The sequence below is a fragment of the Ascaphus truei genome, chromosome 3 (genome assembly GCF_040206685.1).
Source record: "Ascaphus truei isolate aAscTru1 chromosome 3, aAscTru1.hap1, whole genome shotgun sequence".
In the NCBI taxonomy this organism is placed as follows: domain Eukaryota; kingdom Metazoa; phylum Chordata; class Amphibia; order Anura; family Ascaphidae; genus Ascaphus; species Ascaphus truei.
The window spans coordinates 142,455,626-142,478,974 of record NC_134485.1 but is presented as its reverse complement, the minus strand read 5'-3'; the positions used below and the strand labels follow the sequence as shown (position 1 = coordinate 142,478,974).

Sequence of the window (23,349 nt, the reverse complement as noted above, 5' to 3'; positions counted from 1 at the left end):
TGTGGGGTAGTCATTGAGAAAGGTTTAAGGCGGGAGAGGGCTTTAGATACAAAGGGGGTAGAGAGAAGAAATCCTTGAGCAGAACGCAAGAGTCAGAATGGTGCATAGCGAGAAATTGGGGCTGGATGTAAGGAGGGGCAGAAGAGTGTAAAGCTTTAAAAGTGAGGAGGAGAATTGACTGCGAGATGCAGGATTTGATAGGAAGCCGGGAGAGTGATTTCAGCAGGGGAGATGCTAAGACAGATTTAGGAAAGAGTGGAGTGATTCTGGCAGCAGCGTTTAGGATAGATTGTAGAGGAGAAAGGTGAGAGGCAGGAAGGCCGGACTGCAGAAGGTTACAATAATCAAGAAGGGAGAGAATGAGGGTCTGAGTCAAAGTTTTAGCAGTCGAACATCAGAGGAAAGGGCGTATCTTTGTAATATTGCAGAAAAAGCGACAGGTTTTAGATACGTTTTGAATGTGAGAGAAGAATGTGAGAGAGGAGTTGAGTGTGACCCCCTAGGCAGCGTGCTTGGGCTACTGGGTGAATGATAGTACTTACAACAGTAATGTGGAAGTAGGTTTTGGAGGAAGTATGAGGAGCTCTGTTTTTGCCATGTTAAGTTTAAGTCGGTGGAGGGCCATCCAGGATGATATCACAGAGAGACATTCAGAAACTTTGGTCTGTACAGCAGGTGTAAGGTCAGGGGTTGAAAAGTAAATTTGTGTGTCGTCAGCATAGAGGTGATATTTAAACCCAAGAGATGTGAAAAGGTCACCTAGAGAAAGTGTGTACAGAGAAAAAGAGAAGAGGTCCCAGGACAGACCCTGGGGTACCCCCACAGAGAGATCGCTAGAGGAGGAGGTGTTAGCAGAAGAGACACTGAAAGTATGATGGGAGAGGTAAGAGGAGATCCAGGATAGAGCTTTGTTACGAATACCAAGAGTATGGAGGATGTGAAGGGGAAGAGAGTGGTCCACGGTGTCAAATGCTGAAGATAGGTCGAGTAATATGAGCAGAGTGTAATGACCTCTGTCTTTGGCAGCATGGAAGTCATTAGTTATTTTAGTGAGGGCTGTTTCAGTCGAGTGAGCAGTGCGGTAGCCAGATTGTAGAGGATCTAGGAGAAAATAGGTGTTGAGAAAGCGGAGCAAGCGAGAGAATACAAGACGTTCAAGGAGTTTAGAGGCAAAAGGCAGGAGGGACACAGGTCGATAGTTAGAAAGACAGGTAGGGTCAAGCTTGCTGTTTTTGAGTAATGGTATAACTGTTGCATGTTTGAAGGAGGAGGGAAAGGTACCAGAGTAGAGGGAGAAGTTAAAAATGTGTGTGAGCGTAAGGATTATAGTAGGAGCAAAAGTTTTTAGGAGATGGGAGGGAATGGGGTCAAGAGGGCAAGTGGAGAGGGAGAAGAGGATGGTGTATGGTATTTTTTTATCGCCTACATTCTATCCACGTCACAGCAGCCATGTAACTTGAAATGACATACAAGATATAAAAAGGCAGACAAGTAGCATATTTCTTAAACAGGGCCATTATGCTTAATTTGGACAACGTAAAACAAGAAGCATGGTTCAGTCCAGCAACCAACCTAGAATGTGAAGCCCAGCAACCTCCCGCGCCCCCCCCCCACAGAAAAATCTCCCGCCCCCCAGTTTGCGCAACCCTGCCTTACGCTCACTCTCTCTTAAGCTCACTCTCCCCCTCTCTCTTCTATACACACTCCCCCTCTTTCTCTCACTTACACTTACATACAGTAAAAGACATGCGTCCATCAAGTTCAACCTATGCTAAATCTAGACAACAGATACTTTATCCTATATTTATACTTACTTATCGATCCAGAAGAAGGTAAACAAAAAACCCCAATGACATATCATCCAATGATATCTCATAAGGGGAAAAATAAATTCCTTCCTGACTCCAAGAATTGGCAATTGGATTACTCCTTGGATCCACATCCGTCCCATGTTTACTTATTTGGTATATCCCTGTATACCTTTCCTTTCTAAAAAGATATAGAAAGTGACTGTGGCACGCCCTCTAATAGATATAAATTTATCAATAAAAACAATCCCTCTAATAGATATAAATATATAAATAAAAACAATTATTAAAATCGTAGACCGTGCATAAAAAGCTACAGTGGTATTATACTGGCCCCAAAGTATACTACTGCTCAAGCAAGATGCATGCTCCCTTGATCCTCATAAGACGGTGAAGGTAAAGTTGCAGTGAGCGCAAGAAAAAGTACACAGATATATAAAAACACTTGGTTGGTGATATAGTTTTCCTCAGAAGCAAATGTAAGACAGTGAGTTTGAAATGGGGAATAAAGTGTAAATATAATAGCTGTACTCACACGGCCATGTATGAGACCACCTCACATCAAATTAGTCTTTGTGCACTGACTGTGCCCCCTCTCAGTCAGTCCCTCAGTCACCTGGTATCCTGCAAAGGTGGACGACCAGCATCCTTGCAGTGTTCCCAATAAGGATGACAGTCATAGAAAGAGATATAGACTATGCAATTTAATATTATAAACAAGAGTATACAATAACACACATGTAAATAAAACACCTCTGGCACAGGCAACCGCATTGAGTACTCTTGTGTGGTTTCCTCCTGCTTCCGCGTCCGGTCGACAGGACTGCTATCGGAGCGCTCGTGGGGACTATGGTGGCCTTCGATGGACAAAAGGCTACACGTCCCGACGTGGAACTACGCATTTCGCAAATTTACTTTGCTTCATCAGGTTCCTGTCGGTGGTGTGTAGCAGACTTGGCACTTATACCCTTCGCTTTTAACATTAATTAATTACAGATGTTCAATTACATATACATTTATATTTATACTTTATACCCCATTTAAAACTCACTGTCTTACCATTGCTTCTGAGGAAAACTATATCACTAACCAAGTGTTTCTATCACGTGTTGGCAGTTACTGTGGAGTTTTGCAGTTGGTGGGAGCGGGTCTCCACTCATCAAGCAGGGTAAGTACTCAGACTGGTTCGGACCCTCTCTGTAGTACTAGCGTGATCTAGTGTTGACCCGGTGCTATCCCCCGATCATACTGGTGTATGTACCAGTCATTCTAACGTTATTTGTAGACCTTTTCTTGTTTTTAATCCTATCAGGGGATGCTATTTGCCCACTGTCCCTTTTATTAATAAAGTGCTCATATCCCTTATTGCGCCTGCCTGTCATTTGTTCTTCTTGTCTGTGAGCCCCCCTTGTGGGAGCTCACCTTTATAGGGGATGTGTGGAACCCCCCCAGACTAACGGCTGCAAGAGGGATCCCTTACAGTGACAACTTTAGCACGGTGCAACACACTCATCATCTTCCCTTATAATAGGTTTTAGATCCGGTTTAACATATAAGCATACTCCACCTCCTCTTCTATTTGCTCAATCTTTCTGAAAAAGGGAATAACCCTCTAAATTAACTGCCCAGTCATGAGTTTCATCCCACCATGTTTCAGTAATTCCAATTATATCATACTGCTCCCTTGTAGCTATTAATTTCAAGCTCATCCATTTTATCTGTCAGGCTTCTTGCATGCATTTAAGATTTTTTCAGTCTGTACTATTATCTTATCTGCTCCAATTGGGTTTAGTCTTTAGAAGTTTTCTAGTATTATCGTTTTTTCTATGGGTGTCTCGCTGCTTGTCATAAACCTCGTCCATAACTCCTTGATATTTCACCATCTATTCTATTTAGTTTGTTCTTTTTCTTTCCCCTCCCCCCTCCATCCTAGTTTAAAATCGCCTCTAACCTTTTTAACATTCTCCCCTCTAGCACAGAAGATCCCTCTTCATTGAGGTGCAATCTGTCCCTAGCATAAAGATTGCACCTCCCAGAAAAGGAATCCCAGTGCTCTAAAAAAAACAAACCCTCCTTCCTACACCACTTTCTTAGCCATGCATTTACCGCCCTAATCTCCGACTGTCTCCCTAAGGTAGCGCATGGCACTAGTAGTAATTCAGAAAATACTACCTCGGAGGTACTTGCATTAAGTTTTTGGCCTAAATCCCTGAAATCATTCTTTAGGACCCTCGATCTTTCTCTAACTTTGTAATTGGTGCCAATGTATGCCAAGAACTCGGGTCAATCCCAGACCCTCCCAACAATCTGTCTACCCGTCAGCAATGTGCCGAACCCGAGCACCCTGGAGACAACAAACTGTTCGGTTCATGCGGTCATGGCAACAGATCGCCATATCTACCTTCCTAATAATGAAGTCCCCTACCGCCAAAATCTTTCTTGGTATCTGATCATCCTGAGTCCCCTCCGTGCTGGAAGAGCTATTCCCCTGGCTGCTAGAGGAATCAGTCTCCCCCTGCCTTGCCATTCCTTCCCTGACACAACCAATATCTTCACTCAATATGGGAAATCTATTGGGATGGATCAGCTCAGAACTGGCCTGTCTCTTCCTCTTGCCCCTGCTTCACCTTCTGTTACCCAGCTACCTACCTGCTCCTCACTAACAGCACCACCATCTGCACCACTAGTCCCAGCCAGGGCCTGCTCAGTGAGCACTAATCTCCGGTCAAGATTGTCAATGTCCCTCAATATTGCAAGTTTCCTCTTCAGATCACTAATCTCTGGCTACTGTGTGTAACATCAAAGTATAACATTTAAGTATGTGTGAGCTGGATTCTACTATCAATAGCTACAGATTTTAAAATGTATTAATTGGTATGTGTGAGCTGGATTCTACTATCAACAGCTACAGATTTTAAAATGTATTAATTGGTATGTCTCCTTCAATCAATTTGCAAGATCCTAAAATTTAATTAACAATTTGGTGTGTCTGAGTTGATTAGGCAGACCCCTCCCTTAATTGTTAGTCAATGTGACTGTGTTTTAGAATACTTAAGGCAGGATAACAAGAAAAAACACAAAAGCGCACCAAGATGAGAGATAGATAATGTATTAGCAACAAATAATAAAATTAGTAACTTACATATAAAATTTCTTTAATAATCCCCGATTCTGGTGTCTATCACAGGAGTAGGGCATCACATAGGAAGTATGAAGGGTAATCTCAGTTCTGAGAGATCAGACCCGCGCGCTGGGGCTGTCTCTGTTCACTCTCCTGTCCTCCACGTGTGGTAGCGTGGTGCAGAGTGTAGCACACATGTGCAGGAACCGGGGCCTTCAATAGGTGTCCTTAGGATGCCTGTCCGTTTTTGATAGCATAGAAACGATCGGAAATAAGCAGGAACGGTACACTTGAGTGTGTGCTGGTGGTGGGTAGTAAAACCGCCAGCCACAACAGTCGCTATTTGTTGCTAATACATTATCTATCTCTCATCTTGGTGCGCTTTTGTGTTTTTTCTTGTTTTGCTGATATTGGTATCACCATCGGGGTTCCGGTGGAGACCACATTTGGAGGTGGGGGAGACACCTCATAAACACAGAAGCAGCAAGAGAACTGAGAGGGACCAACACTCCAAGTTTAAAGAGCCAGAGCGCGGACTGAACTTTTCATTACTTAAGGCAGGATACCTTGGCTGTGAGCCATATGGCTGTGTGTAATATCGAAGTGTAACATTTAAGTGTGTGGAGTTAATCTTGGAGTTAACTTTATAACTGTGAGAACTTTACTTTATAAAAGCTGTGATTCTTTGTACTCTTCCTATCCTCCAATAACTGGGAAGTCTATCCTCCTGTATCTCACTATGCCCTCCTTATTGCATTTTCTGTTTACCGTTTCCTCACTCCTTGCTGCTTGCTCAATGTACCTGTTCTCTCCAATTTCCCCACTCCACCATCATTTATACACCACTCTCCCAACAACCCTCAGTAAAAATCACCCCCACAAATCCTCTATTCACACCCTCTATCTACTCCTTCCTGCTACTGGGGATCTCCCCTAAGCCTGAAGCCAGACATACACACCTGATCTCACCCACAGCTCCCAGCCATCTCTTCCCCTGTAAATGGTGTTAACCTTTTCATTTAACACTGACCAACCTTAAAACTTGCCCACAAATCAAGCATACCAATAGCCTGCACTCATGGCTATTGCCCCACAGTCACTTATAACACCCATTGTGGCCAAGCACACCCATCTACAGCACTTATTCCCTCACCTGCTGTCTCTGTAAGTTTTCCCTCAAACCTCTTAGATTGTAAGCTCTTCGGGGCAGGGATTTCCTTTCCCATTGTCTGATTTTTCCTGCACTTATTGTATTATTATAATTCCCTGTACTGTATTCTTTGTGAAGCGCTGAGTACATAGTTACATAGTTACATAGTAGATGAAGTTGAAAAAAGACGTACGTCCATCAAGTTCAACCTATGCTAAATTTAGACAACAGATACTTTATCCTATATCTATACTTACTTATTGATCCAGAGGAAGGCAAACAAAAAAACCCCATTAAGGGGAAAAATTAATTCCTTCCTGACTCCAAGAATTGGCAATCAGATTAATCCCTGGATCAACATCCTTCCCATGTATACTTATTTGGTATATCCCTGTATACCTTTCCCATCTAAAAAGATGTCCAACCTTTTTTTGAACAAATCTATTGTATCTGCCATCACAGTCTCCATGGGTAATGAATTCCACATTTTAACTGCCCTTACTGTAAAGAACCCTTTCCTTTGTTGCTGGTGAAATTTCCTTTCCTCCAACCTTAAGGGATTGCCCCGAGTCCTTAGTACTGCCCGTGGGATGAATAGTTCTTTTGAAAGCTCCTTGTATTGTCCCCGAATATATTTGTATATAGTTATCATATCCCCTCTTAGATGCCTCTTTTCTAATGTAAATAAATCTAATTTAGCTAGCCTCTCCTCATAAGTTAGATTGTCCATCCCCTTTATTAATTTGGTGGCTCTTCTCTGCACTCTCTCTAGTTCCATAATGTCTGTTCTTAGGATTGGTGTCCAAAATTGTACTCCATATTCAAGGTGTGGTCTTACTAGTGCTTTGTAAAGGGGCATAATTATGTTTACTTCCCTTCCATCCATGCCCGTTTGATGCAAGATAAGATATTGCTTTCCTTTGCAGCTACTGCATGACATTGCTAAGCCTGCAGTCTACAAGCACTCCTAAATCCTTCTCCATCAAGGATTTCCCCAATGTATCTCCATTTAATTTGTATGTCGCCTTTTTATTCTTGCATCCCAAATGCATAACCTTACATTTATCTGTATTAAACCTCATTTGCCATTTACCTGCCCATGTTTCCAGTCTCTCCAAGTCATTCTGAAGAGAAATTACATCCTGCTCTGATTCTATTACCTTACACAATTTAGTATCATCAGCAAAGATGGAGACTTTGCTTTCTATCCCAACTTCAAGGTCATTAATAAACAAGTTTAAAGCAGGGGTCCCAGTACCGATCCCCGAGGTACACTTTTGGCGCTATATAAATAAAGACATACAATACAATACAATAAAGAGACCACCTGCTCAAACTTCTCACAATGGTATGCTCCTTGCAACAGCTGCTCCAAGTGCACATACATGTGGCAAGTTGTGCATTGAGTGGCATTCTCAATCCTGCTCATTATTTCAACTACGTATGAAGTTATAAGTACGACACTAAATCACCTAACTAATAGACCAATCGTAATCTAATAATAAACGGTGGTGCATACTAAGGACTGGGGTAAAAGACAGAACAAAATTAGAGAACACAAAGGTACTCTCAAAAAGGGTTTTTTAACCTTGTGTGTTTGTTTTTCTTTGGCCAATATGCCCAATAAATAATCTTTATTTATTTTTTTGCCCCAGCCTTTTTCTTTATCCCCTGGCAGTGCTCCGCTTTTTTCTCTCCCTTTTTTTTTCTCTCCCTTTCTACTCTCAAAAAGAATCAAATTTGTAGCAGACCACCAAATGAAATAAAGTATAACTTTTATTAAGAGAAAAGGGTTACATAAAACATATATCACTATATTATTACGAAATAGCAATTAAAAATATATTGAACATATAGGCAGTATCCCTACTTAAGCTTCTTAATTGATAGGTTGAAATAATGCCTAATTAAGAAGATAATGATGGAATAGACGGTGATAACTAAACACCATCACTAGACCTAGATAAGTTAAATAAACTACAGGCCTTTGAAGAATATGAACGTCAATTAGAAATTAATATGGATAAATATAAGAAGGAATTGAAAGATAGAAAGCATCGGAAATTTATACGTGACAACTGAGACTATGAACAGGGTAATGTTTATAAATATCCAGCAAGAGTTAATAAACCGGGCAACACGACAGATTACTCTACCTCTGAGGCAGAAGTGTCAGACGGTGAAATATCACAACCAAAAACACAGGGTTTTCTTAGTAAAAAAAACATCCATCCCAGGCAAGCCATGCTGATTATTTTTTAGACCTGACACCGCTAAGCGCAAAAACCGCAGACAGAAAAAGAACCCTGCTGGAAAGAAAAGTCCAGCAATCCTGGAAGAAAATATAAAAACACTGGGACCTGTATTTGACAACTTACAGATCTTTAATTTATCAAGTAATGTGTTCAGTCAGGACCAACTTAATTTGCTAAAGAAAGGACTTTCCTTTTCCCCCACTTCAGACTTGTCTGAATGGGTTAAGGTTGTCAATTTATTTGGCAGGCGACTATTACTGAATAAATTTCACACTAAACGTGCTAATGAAAATGAAGAAACCACGAGCACTCTTGATAAACAAACTTTGGATGTTTTAAGAACACTATGGGGCCAATTTACTAAGTGATAAGTGGTTTAGTGGGTGATAAATGCCATTATAGCGTGATACTGCCTGCTCTGCTATTCACAAAGCAGTGATAACAGTGCAGTATTGCGCTACAATGGCTTTTTTATGCCCCTAAACAGTCAGAGACAAAAAAGTTGCCTGATAGGTCAAAAATTGGCAAACCCGCCTTTTTTTGCCAGTAACAGCTATTCACAAAGCTGTGATAAGATTATCAATGTATAAAAACTCGCAATCTTTTTTCACCAGCTAAAGGCTGGCACAAAAGAGATTGAGACATGCATAAAAGCATGTTTTTTTAGCACTGGTATCAATCCTGAGGCCAGCGGGGGCCTCCGTGTGGTCTCTGCGGGTGTCCGGGGGCCCCAAGAGAGTCCTCGGGTGGTCCCCACGGGTGTCTGGGGGCCTCTAGGTGGTCCCCACGGGTGTCCGGGGTCCCCGTTCGCCTGCGGTATCAATTCTGTGCTGGAAAAAAAAATGTGCAATACATTGCTTTAAGTACACCACCCTCCCAATGCTTACAGTACAGTAATGGGCAAAATTACTATTATCAAGATATGGATAATAGTGCATTTGCCTATTTAAAATAAAACATAAATCAGCAGCATGAAGTAAATAAAACTGGCACTTACCACTGCCATGATGAAGGCCGTCCCCATCACAGTCCTTGTCCTTCATGGGCATAAACAATACAATAAAAAATACAATCTAATGGCCCCTAACCCCTTAAACAATACAATAAAAAATACAATCTAATGGCCCCTAACCCCTTAATCACCTTAGCGGTTAGTAACCGCTATAGTAATGAAGGGGTTAACCCACCCACCATACCCAGGGACACCACGCCCGCTACCCATTTATTGGCACAATATTAAAGCATGCCCATATAATATATGCATACTTTGCCACTAAAGCAATAAATTAGGAAGATTTAAAAAAAAACAAAATAAAAATTAAAACACATTACATAGAAAAATAAACACATTACACATGACAATAAATCAATTGATTGGCACAGTGTTAAAGCATGCCCATTTAATATGGTCATGGTTTAACACTATGGCAGTCAATGGTCAACCTAAAAAAATAAACAACCACCAACAATATCCAATTGAATCTAAACAATCACAAAATAAACAACAGTAAACAAGTAAACACAACAAAATTACAAGCAATCACTAAAGAAAAAGAAAAATTAAAACACCAAAAAAAAATAATAAATAAAAGAAAACTCCAAATAGGCACCATTATTAAAAAGCAAAAGTCCAAAAAGAAACCACAATTAAAAAGCAAACACCAAAAGAATTACATAAATAAACAATTGAAAACACAACAAAAAATCCCATCATTCAAAATCAAAACACAAATAAATAGCATAAATATTTAAAACACATGAAACCAGTGTACACAAAGCATAACACCCCATGTTTTGGGTGGCGCAGGGAACAGCTTTTGTCTATACTATGCAGACCTCCCTTTTCCCAAAAAGTTCCAGTAATTTTTTAGCCATGAGAATCTATTTTTACAGTAGAACAAAACATTGCAGAATACTTGCGAGTTCTGCTGTTATGTATTCTGACACCACAAAATGAAACGAGGCTCAGAGAGGAGACGGATAGATCCATGGAGGGTGTAAGTTATTTATATGCAAGCACAGAGCAGCGTATACAGACAACGCCATATGAAAAGGAAATTAGAATAATACTAAATAAATTTACAGTAACAGTTGCTATTGATTAATACTTTAGGTTATATTGCTAACTGTAACAATAATATATTCATTTATAAAGGGGGCCCAGTCATGGTATACACAAGGTACATCCAATATAATGATCACACATTTCACTGACCTTTTCTCGCAACTCACTGAAAGCTGCCCATCAACCAGCAGCATTTAATTAAATCAGCATTCACATTCCATTTAAAAACAGAGGTGCTGGATTTATATGCAGCTTCATCGTGGTGGGAAATTTTAAGTAATGCAGACAGATCCCCTTGCTCGTCCTCAACTCTGGTTTTAAAGTTTAGGGCAGGCAGGAGAAAGCTGTGAGCAAACAATCTCTGAATCAATGTTGATTGCTTTTAGCCAATCCCTGAGCAGCTGCAGCCAAGCTAGAAAGGGTGGGACATTCCTCTCTGCAATTCCTGGAAGTTTGTAAAAAAAAAATGCAGCATAGCTTTTTAAAAACGGGAGCTACGTTCACACATCGTAATAAGCGGATCCGCATTGTAGTAGATCACGCTATAACGGGATTGAGCTGTATATTATTTCTATTAGTGACTATATCAAGTATTATATATGATATATTGTTAAATATCTAATCGAGAGGGTAAATAGTGACATACTAATATATTCAGTGCTCTATTGACCCTTGCACTCTCTTGATGTACAGTGAGGTGAAAAAGAAAGTACACCCTCTTTGAATTCTATGTTTTTACATATCAGGACATAATAAAAATCATCTGTTCTTTAGCAGGTCTTAAAATTAGGTAAATACAACCTCGAATGAACAACAACACATGACATAGTATTATGATTTATTTAACAAAAATAAGCCAAAATAGAGAAGCCATGTGTGAAAAACTAAGTATACCTTATGATTCAATAGCTTGTAGAACCACCTTTAGCAGCAATAACTTGAAGTAATCGTTTTCTGTATGACTTTATCAGTCTCTCACATCGTTGTGGAGGAATTTTGGCCCACTCTTCTTTACAACGTTGCTTCAGTTCATTGAGGTTTGTGGGCATTTGTTTATGCACAGTCCTCTTAAGGTCCAGCCACACCATTTCAATCGGGTTGAGGTCTGCACTTTGACTGGGCCATTGCAACACCATGATTCTTTTCTTTTTCAGCCATTCTGTTGTAGATTTGCTGGTGTGCTTGGGATCATTGTCCTGTTGCATGATCCAATTTCGGCCAAGCTATAGCTGTCGGACAGATGGCCTCACATTTGACTCTAGAATACTTTGGTATGCAGAGGAGTTCATGGTCGACTCAATGACTGCAAGGTTCCCAGATCCTGTTGCTGAAAAACAAGCCCAAATAATCACCCCTCCACCATTGTGCTTGACAGGTTGGTATGAGGTGTTTGTGCTGATATGCTGTGTTTGGTTTTTGCCAAACGTGGCACTGTGCATTATGGCCAAACATCTCCACTTTGGTCTCGTCTGTCCAAAGGACATTGTTCGAGAAGTCTTGTGGTTTGTTCAGATTCAACTTTGCAAACCTAAGCCGAGCTGCCATGTTCTTTTTAGAGAGAAGAGGCTTTCTCTTGGCAACCCTTCCAAACAAACCATACTTGTTCAGTCTTTTTCTAATTGTGCTATCATGAACTTTAACATTTCACATGCTAACTGAGGCATGTAGAGTCTGAGATGCAACTCTTGTTTTTTTTGCAATTTCTCTGAGCATTGCACGGTCTGACCTAGGGGTGAATTTGCTGGAGTGTCCACTCTTTGGAAGATTGGAAACTGTCTTGAATGTATTCCACTTTTAATAATCTTTCTCACTGTAAAATTGTGGACTTCAAATTGTTTGGAAATGGCCTTATAACCCTTCCCAGATTGATGGGCAGCAACAATTGCTTCTCTAAGATCATTGCTGATGTCTTTCCTCCTTGGCATTGTGATAACACACACCTGAATGCTCCAGACCAGCAACCTGCTAAAACTTCGGCTTTTAAGAGGTGGTCACACTTGCTGATGATCAAATAATCATGGGCATTTGATTAGCTGCACCTGTCTGCTACTTAGCATCTTAATTCCTATGGAAGGATGTGTGGGAAGATGGTGCTCAAATATAGGTGTGTATCGTGCAGTATATAAAAGTTCATATGAAGACGGCCAAACTGGAACCCATCATGGTATATAGCAATCCATAAAGATACATATTCCAGGGGTAACCAGACCTAGCAGTGTCCACTTGACCACCGCATCCAATGGTCTTGGTGTATAAAACCCACAATAATCCCAGATAGGGTCAAAGATAAACAATAGGGGACAAAGCCCATTACCTGCCCACAGGGGAATCCAGAGTAGATCCAAAGTTCCTAGGTTCCAGGGTGTGCTATCCTGTAGGGTAGATCAGCATCAAAAGGTGATAAAGGTGACCTTGATAAAGTCCCTATGGGATGAAACGCGTTGGTGCGTTAGCTCTCTCTTCACCACTATATATTGATTAAAATACCTTTAACTTTTTACATGGAGTTGCCCTGAACTTATTCTTTCTTCATGGATGGATTCTGTGCTCTGCTCCTTTGCTTCACTATTTTTGTATGCTAATTCCTATGGAAGCAGTAAGGGTGAACTTAGTTTTTCACACATAGCTTCTCCATTTTGGCTTTATTTTTGTTAAATAAATCATGACATGGTGTAATATGTCATGTGTTGTTGTTCATCTGAGGTTGTATTTACCTACATTTTAAGACCTGGTAAGGAACAGATGATTGTTATTATGTCCTGATTGTAACGCGTAGCTCACCACAAATGAAGCGCGACCACGGTGCTGAGGTAGGAAATTGGTTAACGCCGACCCACAGCCACGCGGGTGCGCCTAGAATGGAGAGTAGTCGTGCAAGCCAGGTCAGGAGTGGAGAGTTGCACATCGTCAGGGTGCGTAGCCAAGTTCAGGATTGGAGAGTAGCAGATCGTCGGGGTACGTAGCAAGGTTCAGGATAGGAGAGTATCGGATTGTAGGAGTACTTAGCCAAGGTCAGGACTGGAGACAGGAGAATGGTGGTTCGTAGCCGGATCAGGAGAGGAGATGTGTGGAATCCAAGAAATAAGCAGGGTCAGGCAACAAGAGGTTAACAGGCAAGGCAAGGTCACAGAAACTGGAATGCAGCAAGGCACGGCGTCACACTAGACTATGCTCAGCAATGAGAGTATGCAGCAGGCAGGTATATAAAGGAAGGGCCTCCAATAGACAGAGAGGGCGGAACCAGAAAGTAGACTCCAATAGGCTGCTGGTGCACAGAGGTGTGCCCTATGATGCAGCCTAATCAAAGATGGGGGCGGAACCGATCGCGTGCCGACCCGCGCGCATCACGGAGGTCAGGGGGCGGAGCCTGGGCCCCGTGTCACTCCCACGCCGGTCCTGTCTATCATTATAGCGGGGCGGAGCTTGGAACGCGCGTCAGCAGGGAGGCTTGATGAGCGCACCTGTCGTGCGTCAGAGCGGGGGCGGAGTCAGATCCCGCAGACGGAGAGTATGGCTGCGCAAGATCCGCGCGCGCGTAACGGGACCACGAGTGTCAGTCACGGAAGGGTTATTGAGGTGAGGAGACGGTCTGCGACCGCCAGGATGGCGAATCCTCACAGTACCCCCCTTTAGGAGCGACCTCCGGGCGACTCCACGATTGTTTATCAGGGAATTTGGAATGAAAAATGTGAATCAGTCTGGCTGCGTGGACTCGATGACTCGGAATCCAGGATCTTTCCTCCAGACCGAAACCTCTCCAATGCAGATAATGCATTATCACCAGATAATGCAGAAATCCTCTGGAGATCTTCGAATCAAGAATAGATTGAATCTCATACTCAGGTTGGCCTTGGACAATATGAGGAGAAGTGGAGGGAACCAGAACTGAAAAGGCATTCTGGACCACAGGTTTGAGAAGTGAAACATGAAACCCAGAAGGGTTCCTCATGGAAGACAGGAGAGCGAGCCGATACGCAACCGGATTGATCCTCTCGTAAATAGTGAAGGGTCCAAGAAATCTCATTGTAACGGATCAGGGGACACACGCCTCTCAGCGGGTCCCCATCACTTCTGGCCCCACGGCGGCTCTCTGCCCCGGTTCCCCGTTCCCTCAGCCTCTTACCTGTCCCACGCCAAGCCGTTCCTCCGCGGTGCACGCCGCATCCGCATGCACGCGACCGGTGCGCGCGCACGGCAGCCTTAGAAAGGGCGAGCGCACCCGATCCTCTTACCAGCCCTCTCGCGCCGCTGGCGCCGCCCCCCATCGCCTGCAGGCCATTACCAGGAATCACACCCCTGTCTCCCTCCCTGCTCACCTGGACCTATCCCTGCGATCTCCCAGACAGGCCTCCGCTCCACCCCTTGCTACCATTGGCCCTCCTTCCTTTATAACCCCAGTCTGCCCTCTCCGTCGTCGCTCAGCATAGCTTCTCTGTGGCTCCTGTGTGCAGTGTCTATGCCAAGCTCTGCTCTCTGTTGCAGCTCTTGTTCCTGTCCCTGCCACTGTTTGGATTCCCTTGGATTGATCTCGGCTCGGTTTGACTACGTGTACCTCTCTACCCCTGGACTCTGCTTTGGACCTCACTACACTGCTTTCTCCTGCCCCTGACCCTAGGCTCTTGGACATTAACCCTCCGACTTCTGGCACCCCGGACTCAGCAAGTATATCGTTAACCCTTTTCTCACCAGGCCTGGCAACGCATCTTACCACACTCCGGGCACGCCCTCACTGCTGTGGGTGCGTGTTATTCCCTTACCCACCTCAGTAGTGGGGACTGGCCCGGTCTGCGGGCATACAGGCGTTACATTATGCTGAGCCCAACAAATGCAGACCCCCCTGAGGTGGGCCAAGGTGTCACTATGGATCACTGGCAATATTTAAGCGATCAAGTTACCGCTGTGGCGCAAAAACTTTCTACACTCTCCCTGCGGGAATCTCCAGCTGCACCGTCCCCTCCTGCCCCTAATTTGGAACCACGTATTCCACCTCCTAACCAGTATGCCGGAGACCCCCTTACTTGCCGGGGGTTCTTGAACCAGTGTGACGTCCAGTTCGAGATGTCCCCACCTCGATTTCACTCAGGTCTTTCTAAGATGGCCTACGTCTATGCTCTGCTCGCTTGGGCTTCACCCCTCTGGGAACACCGATCAGACCTACCCAAGATTTCCGGCGAGAATTTCAGCAGGTCTTTGACACACGAGCACGAAGGGAGACTGCTGCTTCTTCCTTGTTCCATCTATCCCAGGGTCGCAGGCCGGCTGCAAGATACGCGGTGGAGTTCCGCACCATCGCTGCAGAAACCCAGTGGAACGATGAGGCTCTCGCCGCGGCATACTGGCAGGGTTTGTCCGAATCCCTCAAGGATGACCTCGCAGCTCATGTTCGTCCCTCATCTCTAGAGGATATCATTGCCCTCAGCATTCGGATGGACCAGCGCATTCAAGAGCGATGCCAAGAGCGACGCCACGAGCGCCAGCGCCCTCGTTTACTGTCTCCATTGCCTGTTTCTCCTAGGTCTCCTCCTTTGGCTCTTCCTGTGTTGGACACCCCCGAACCGATGCAAATCGGTAGCCAACAGCTTCGGCCACTGAGAGAACACGCCACCGAGATGAGGGTCTCTGCTACTACTGCGGCTCCCCGGAACATCAGCTACGTCACTGTCGCCTGAAACCGGGAAACGAGAACGCCCAGTAAAGGTAGAGGGGCTTCTACTGGGTACCATTTCTCCTTGCCCCTCTTCCCCCAAAGAGCTACCGAAGAGAATCCTTTTCCCCATAACTCTTGTGTGTCCTAATGTCAAGGTAGAGGTTGAAGCCTTCATCGATTCCCAGGTCTGGTGGCAACTTTTTGGATCACGACTATGCTTGCAATAATCAAATCCCGTTAGTCAAGAAGAAGTCGCCCATCGGCCTGGAGGCCATCGACGGCCGACCGCTCAAACCAGCCTTCATTATTTGGGAATATATTCCCCTCACCATGACCACCGCGGATGGTCATACTGAAGTCATCATCTTCGATGTCTTCCACTCCCCTACTGTCCAGGTCATTTTGGGATTGCCGTGGCTCCAGCTTCACAACCCGCGTGTTGATGTAAGGATCCGTGCTGCGGGTACCCCCGCTTCCAGTGCCTCCTTACCTTTTCTCCCTGCTGCTCGGGCTCCCCGGCGGCGTGCCTCAGTCCTCGCGGTCTCTCCCACGGCTGCTTCCGCACTTCCAGGTCGCGCGCTTGCCCCTAAAGACCCAGGCTTCCATTTACCGGCGCCGTGCACCTGACCCCGCCTCCTCAGGTGCAGCGCGCGCATCACACTCTTCCCTGCCCTGCTCCACCAGGTCCGCACCTCAGTACCTTCTCTCCTTGCAGGATCTCCCCCGGTCCACTCCTCCCCTTCCTCTGATAAGCCCCAGCCCACTATTTAGTCTCCCCTCACCATTACCTCCTTGCTCTGCATAGCTTCTGTACCTTGGTGATGTCTGCTTGTGCCTGGCTCTCTTGTCTTTCAGTTCCCTGTTCCTGTCCCTGGATATTCTGCTGACCTCCCTGGAATTTGACCCTTGCCTTTGGACTTCGACCACGCTGCTCTCTGGTACCCCTTGGATTTGGCTTTGGACTCTCTACCTTGCGGACCTCTATATCATTTGGACACGGCTTACAGACCCCTACTACGCTGCTCTCTCCACTCCACGACCCAGACTTATGGACACTCTACCACGCTGTCCTCTCTACACCTAGACCATTGGCTTACGGACTTTACCATTCAACACCGGAGTTGGCAAGTACTGAACTTTGTCTATTTTTGTTATCAGGACCAGCTACGCTACTACCACACTCCGGCCGTGTCCCTGTTTGCTGTTAGGTGTGTGGTATTACTCCTTTCCACCTCAGTCCCGGGGTCTCGTCTGGCTTGTGGGCCGGCCGAGCGTTACAGTTGATTGGACCAACGAACTACCGATCCAGTGGGCTCCTACCTTGGAGAAGACGGTGACACCACCCGTTACCGTGCTCTCTGGTCTCAACACCTCTACTCCTTCTCTCTCTTCCCTGCCAGAGGTATACCACGACTTTTCAGATGTCTTTAACAAGACTCAGGCTGAAGTTCTTCCACCTCATCGTTCGTACGACTGTCCCATCGAATTAATTCCTGGAACCACACTCCCCAAGTCTAAATCATATCCCTTATCTTTGCCTGAGACCGAGGCTATGGCGACCTACATCCAGGAGAATCTTAAGAAAGGGTTTATTCGAAATTCCACCTCCCCGCCGGGGCCGGTTTCTTCTTCGTTAAAAAGAAGGATGGCTCTTTAAGACCCTGTATTGACTTTCATGGGCTTAACAAGATAACAGTCAAAATCGGTACCCTCTTCCTCTAATTTCGGAACTCTTTGACCGGTTCCAGGGAGCCTCTATATTTTCCAAACTCGACCTGAGAGGAGCCTACAATCTCATCCGAATACGAGACGGTGACGAATGGAAAACTGCATTTAACACGCGTTCGGGTCATTATGAATACCTAGTGATGCCGTTCGGCCACTGCAATGCCCCTGCCGTCTTCCAAGAATATATGAATGATATCTTCCAGGACATTCTGGGAATCTTCGTCATCATATATTTAGACGATATCCTCATTTTCTCCAAGAACCTAGAAGAACACATTCGTCACAAGAGGGAGGTCCTCTCTCGGCTGCGTGCTAACAGCCTCTACGCGAAGATGGAGAAATGTCTCTTCCACCAATCTTCCACAGCCTTCCTTGGCTATACAATCTTCGATAAGGGTTTCACCATGGATTCTGAGAAATTGAAGTCTGTTCTGGATTGGCCGCTGCCGAATTCCCTAAAAGCCATTCAGCGTTTCCTTGGTTTCTCTAACTACTATCGAAAATTCATCCGTAATTTCTCCACTATCGCTTTACCCATTACGGCTTTGACCAAAAAAGGTGCTGATCCTACAGCATGGTCTTCTGAAGCCATCAAAGCCTTCGAGTTTCTCAAAAGAGCTTTCGTCTCCGCCCCCATCCTTCGGCATCCGGATACATCCCTTCCTTTCACCCTGGAGGTAGACGCTTCTGATGTGGGAGCCAGGGCAGTACTCACAAAGATCCTCTTCACAAGAAAAACTCTATCCATGTGGATTCTTTTCCAGGAAATTCTCTTCGGCTGAGAGAAATTATGATGTCGGGAACCGTGAACTTTTGGCTATCAAATTAGCTCTGCAAGAATGGAGACATCTCCTCGAGGGTACCAAAGAGCCAGTAGCCATTCTCACCGATCAAAAAAACGTATTATATATTGAGGGGGCTCGTCGTCTGGGATCCCGTCATGCACGTTGGGCACTGTTTTTCTCTGGTTTCAATTACACGATTTCTTATATTCCCGGTACCCAGAATATCAAGGCCGATGCTTTTTCTCGCCAATTCTCTACGGAGGAAGCATCTAACGAATCTTCTGAGACTATTCTTCCCGCAAAATATATTATTTCTGTCAATAATTTCGATATCCTGGATGAGATCAATAAAGCCCAGGTTCATATTCCTAGGAGATTTAAGGTGCCAGAAGGTCGTCTGTACGCTGCTCAACGTTTTTGCCATAAGATCCTAGAGTGGGGGCATTCTTCTAGATCTGCTGGTCATCCAGGCTTCAAGAGAACAGTGGATCTTATTAAACGGACCTTTTGGTGGCCTAAAATGAACAATTTAAAATTAAAGATCGTATCACCTGCACAACCCCAAATATAGTGTACATGATTAAATGTCCATGTGGATTATGTTATATCGGTAAGAGCAATCGTATGCTCAAAACAAGATTTATCAAACATAAAAGCAAAATTAACCATCGTGCAGAAGATACTGCTCTTATCAGACATTGTAGTGATTTCAGTCACCCAATATCTTCATTAAAACTAATGGGTATTGAGCATGTTAAAAAAGCCAGGGCAGGTCTAGACAAGGATGTTTTACTACTACAGCGTGAATCCTTCTGGATTCATACATTAGACACTGTTTATCCCAATGGACTGAATGGCTTCATAGAGGAAAGACAAATATCGTTTCTTTCCCACTAGCTATAGGTTGCTGCCACTGCTTGCTGTATTGGATAAAAACTGTAAGGTCAGTATACCTCAGAGGGTTGCTGATGTATTCCACCTTTTTTCTTTCTTTTATACTCATTATGGATCTATGATGATGAAGACAACACATACTCCCCACCCCCACCCATTGAATATAAGGAGATGAGGACACTTCGCGGGACTACCACAGAAGATTGAAGATTAGATCATCCCTCCTACTGCGGGCAGATCAACAAGCGCATGCGCAGATAGTGACACGCAGTCTGCGCCTCATGCGGTCCAAAGGGAAGCAGGTTGAAGGAAATCGATGACTAAATGGACTGCGCATGCGCGGAATATGAAACGCATAGCGCGAGGATTGCGTTCCAAGAACGGGGGACCCGTATGTTTCCAAAGATGGATGACGTCATTAAAGATGGACTTCGCCAAGGAACCCGGATGTGGGGCGTGCTCTAAACAAGCAGAGGACCCGGATGGATGACATCATCAAGATGGATGCCGCCAATTAACCAGGAAGTGGGGAGAATGCAGAAGATCCCATGACACACAGGAGTGTCTCAATACAAGCTGATAAGCTTATTAAGAATATGGACATTTCATTGGAAGGATGGACTGGTTCAGCACATGAACACCATCATCACTGATTGAACATGTTGCATTACGGGGTTTGGAGCACTATTTATATGTTGTTTGAAGGGATTATGTCTATTCCACTATGTCACTTGATAAAGACCAGTAAGTTCGAACGTTGTGTTGGCTCAATAAATGAGTTTGGATATTCTAAATCCGTTGTGCCCTTTGTTCCTTTTATTATCTATCCAGGACTGATCACAGACTTTCGTACAAACATTGGAGCACCGGTAACTGTATCAATTTTGTTTACAATTTAAGGAGTGCAGCATTTCTCCTATATCTCTAAAATGAACAAGGACATTTATGATTGTACCAGAGCTTGTCCAGTCTGTGCTCAGAGCAAGTCCGCCCGACACAAACCTTCCGGCCTCCTCCTGCCTCTTCCTATTCCGGAACGGCCTTGGAAGCATATTTCCATGGACTTTATTGTGGAACTTCCAAATTCTCTGGGGATGAATACGATCCTCGTGGTAGTGGACAGGTTTTCTAAGCACACACACTTTATACCCCTCAAGGGTCTCCCCAATTCAGCTACCTTGGCTGACATTTTTTCTAAAGAAATTTTCAGGTTACACGGCGTGCCACTTTTCTATTGTTTCAGACAGAGGTACTCAATTCATCTCTAAATTTTGGCGAGCGTTCTCTCAAAGACTTGGTATTTCCCTTCTCTTCTCCTTGTGTTACCACCCGCAAACCAACGGCCAGACGGAGAGAATGAATCAGACCTTGGAACAGTATCTCAGATGCTTTGTGTCAGAATCTCAAGACAATTGGGTGGACCTATTACCCTGGGCGGAGTTCGCTATTAATTCGCTGAAGAATGAGTCCACGCAAGTCTTCCCCTCTCCTCCCTCCTGGTGTTCCTGCAGTGGATACTCACGTCTCCAATCTACAAAATTCTTGGAAAAAGATTCAAAGCGCCTTGCAAGGGTCCGTCCAAAAACAAAAGACACAAGCAGATCGGCGACGTCAGGTGGGCCCAGTATACAAACTTGGAGACAGAGTTTGGCTATCTTCAAGAAATATCAAGCTCAAAACTCCTTCCCAGAAGCTGGCTCCTAGATTCTTGGGTCCCTTCAAGGTCCTTGAATGGATCAACCCGGTAGCGTATTGACTTTCACTTCCTCCCACCATGAAGATACCCTCTGTGTTTCACGTGTCCCTTCTGAAACCCTTTGTCCAAAATGTACACTTTCCGGACCGTCCTCGGAGACCTTATCCCGTCACAATACAAGGACAACAGGAATACGAAGTCCAGTCCATTCTTGATTCACGTTGGTCCAGGGACAGACTTCAGTTCCTCGTTCATTGGAAAGGATATGGCCCGGAGGAACGTTCATGGGTACCCTGTCATCATATTCATGCTCCAGCTCTTCTCAAACAATTTCGTCGGAAATTTCCTCACAAACCTTGGGAGGATCGTCCGGAGTCCGATCCTCATGGGGGGGGGTACTGTAACGGATCAGGAGACACGCGCCTCTCAGCGGGTCCCCGTCACCTCTGGCCCCACGGCGGCTCTCTGCCCCGGTTCCCCGCTCCCTCAGCCTCTTACCTGTCCCACGCCGAGCCGTTCCTTCTGCGGCGCACGCCGCATCTGCACGCACGCGATCGGGGCGCGCGCACGGCAGCCTTACAGAGGGCGCGCGCACCCGATCCTCTTACCAGCCCTCTCGCGCCGCTGGCGCCGCCCCCATTGGCTGCAGGCCATTACCAGGAATCACACCCCTGTCTCCCTCCCTGCACACCTGGACCTATCCCTGTGATCTCCCAGACAGGCCTCCGCTCCACCTGTTGCTACCATTGGCCCTCCTTCCTTTATAACCCCAGTCTGCCCTCTCCGTCGTCGCTCAGCATAGCTTCTCTGTGGCTCCTGTGTGCAGTGTCTATGCCAAGCTCTGCTCTCTGTTGCAGCTCTTGTTCCTGTCCCTGCCTGTTTGGATTCCTGCTCGGTTTGACTACGTGTACCTCTCTACCCCTGGACTCTGCTTTGGACCTCACTATGCTGCTTTCTCCTGCCCCTGTCCCTAGGCTCTTTGACCTTAACCCTCCGACTTTTGGCACCCCGGACTCAGCAAGTATATCGTTAACCCTTTTCTCACCAGGCCCGGCAACGCATCTTACCACACTCCGGGCATGCCCTCACTGCTGTGGGTGCGTGTTATACCCTTACCCACCTCAGTACTGGGGACTGGCCAGGTCTGCGGGCATACAGGCGTTACATTCATAGAGGGGACTTTCAGCCTGATATTCCTGGATGACAACCAGACCTTGTCGCCAGGTGTAAGGTCCAGAGCAAGTCTGCGATGGCGATCTGCCTGATTCTTCTGCCAATTGACTGCTTGCCTGATGTTGACCTGAATCTTTTTCCACAAGTCTTGTAATGTTTTGATATTGTCACCTGCCGCTGAGACCCCTGAGGAAGGTAGAACAAGAGGGAGAGTAGATGGGTTAAATCCGTAATTTATGAAGAAAGGAGACTCCAGGGTTGAACTACACCGTGCGTTGTTGTGGGCGAATTCTGCCCAGGGTAAGAGTTCAGCCCAGTCATCTTGGGAGTCCGATATAAAGCAACGTAGATACTGTTCAAGAGACTGATTGGTCCTCTCCTTTTGACCATTAGTCTGTGAGTGGTATCCCGATGAGAAATGGAGGGCGATACCTAGCTGGAGACAAAACGAGCGCCAGAAATGGGAAATAAATTACGAGCCTCTATCTGAAACAATTACCAAGGGTACTCCATGTAACCGAAAGATCTCTTTGATGAAGATGTCAGCTACTCTGGGAGAATTGGGGAGACCCTTGAGGGGTATGAAGTGGGCCTGTTTTGAGAATCGGTCCACTACTACAAGAATCGTGTTCATACCCTTGGAACTAGGTAACTCCACAATGAAATCCATGGACAAATGTGTCCATGGCCACTCAGGAACAGGTAGAGGTTGAAGAAGACCTGAAGGAGGTATTCTGGGCGTTTTAGTCCTGGCACACTTAGGGCACGCAGCTACGAATTTTTTTATGTCCTCTTGCATTCCCGGCCACCAAAAAGTACGAGAGATGAGGTCAAGAGTCCTCTTGGTGCCGGGGTGACCTGCTGATTTGGACGAATGACTCCAGTCAAGGACCTTCTTACGGTGCAAGGAAGAAGTGAAGAGACGGCCCTGTGGAGGCGAGATGCCAGGAGGAATGTGACTTTGTTGACCGACAATGTCTTTGAGCGCTCCAAATGATGTGGCCGAAAGTATACATTTTGGCGGTAG

At 45.2% G+C, this 23,349-nt stretch overlaps 1 protein-coding gene across 2 annotated transcripts in view; it reads right to left on the bottom strand.

Annotated features, from left to right (window-relative positions):
* The window catches only part of LOC142489214 (multidrug and toxin extrusion protein 2-like), a 185,548-nt gene that overhangs the window by 10,925 nt on the left and 151,274 nt on the right, over positions 1 to 23,349 (bottom strand). The gene's annotated exons all lie outside the window — the stretch shown is intronic.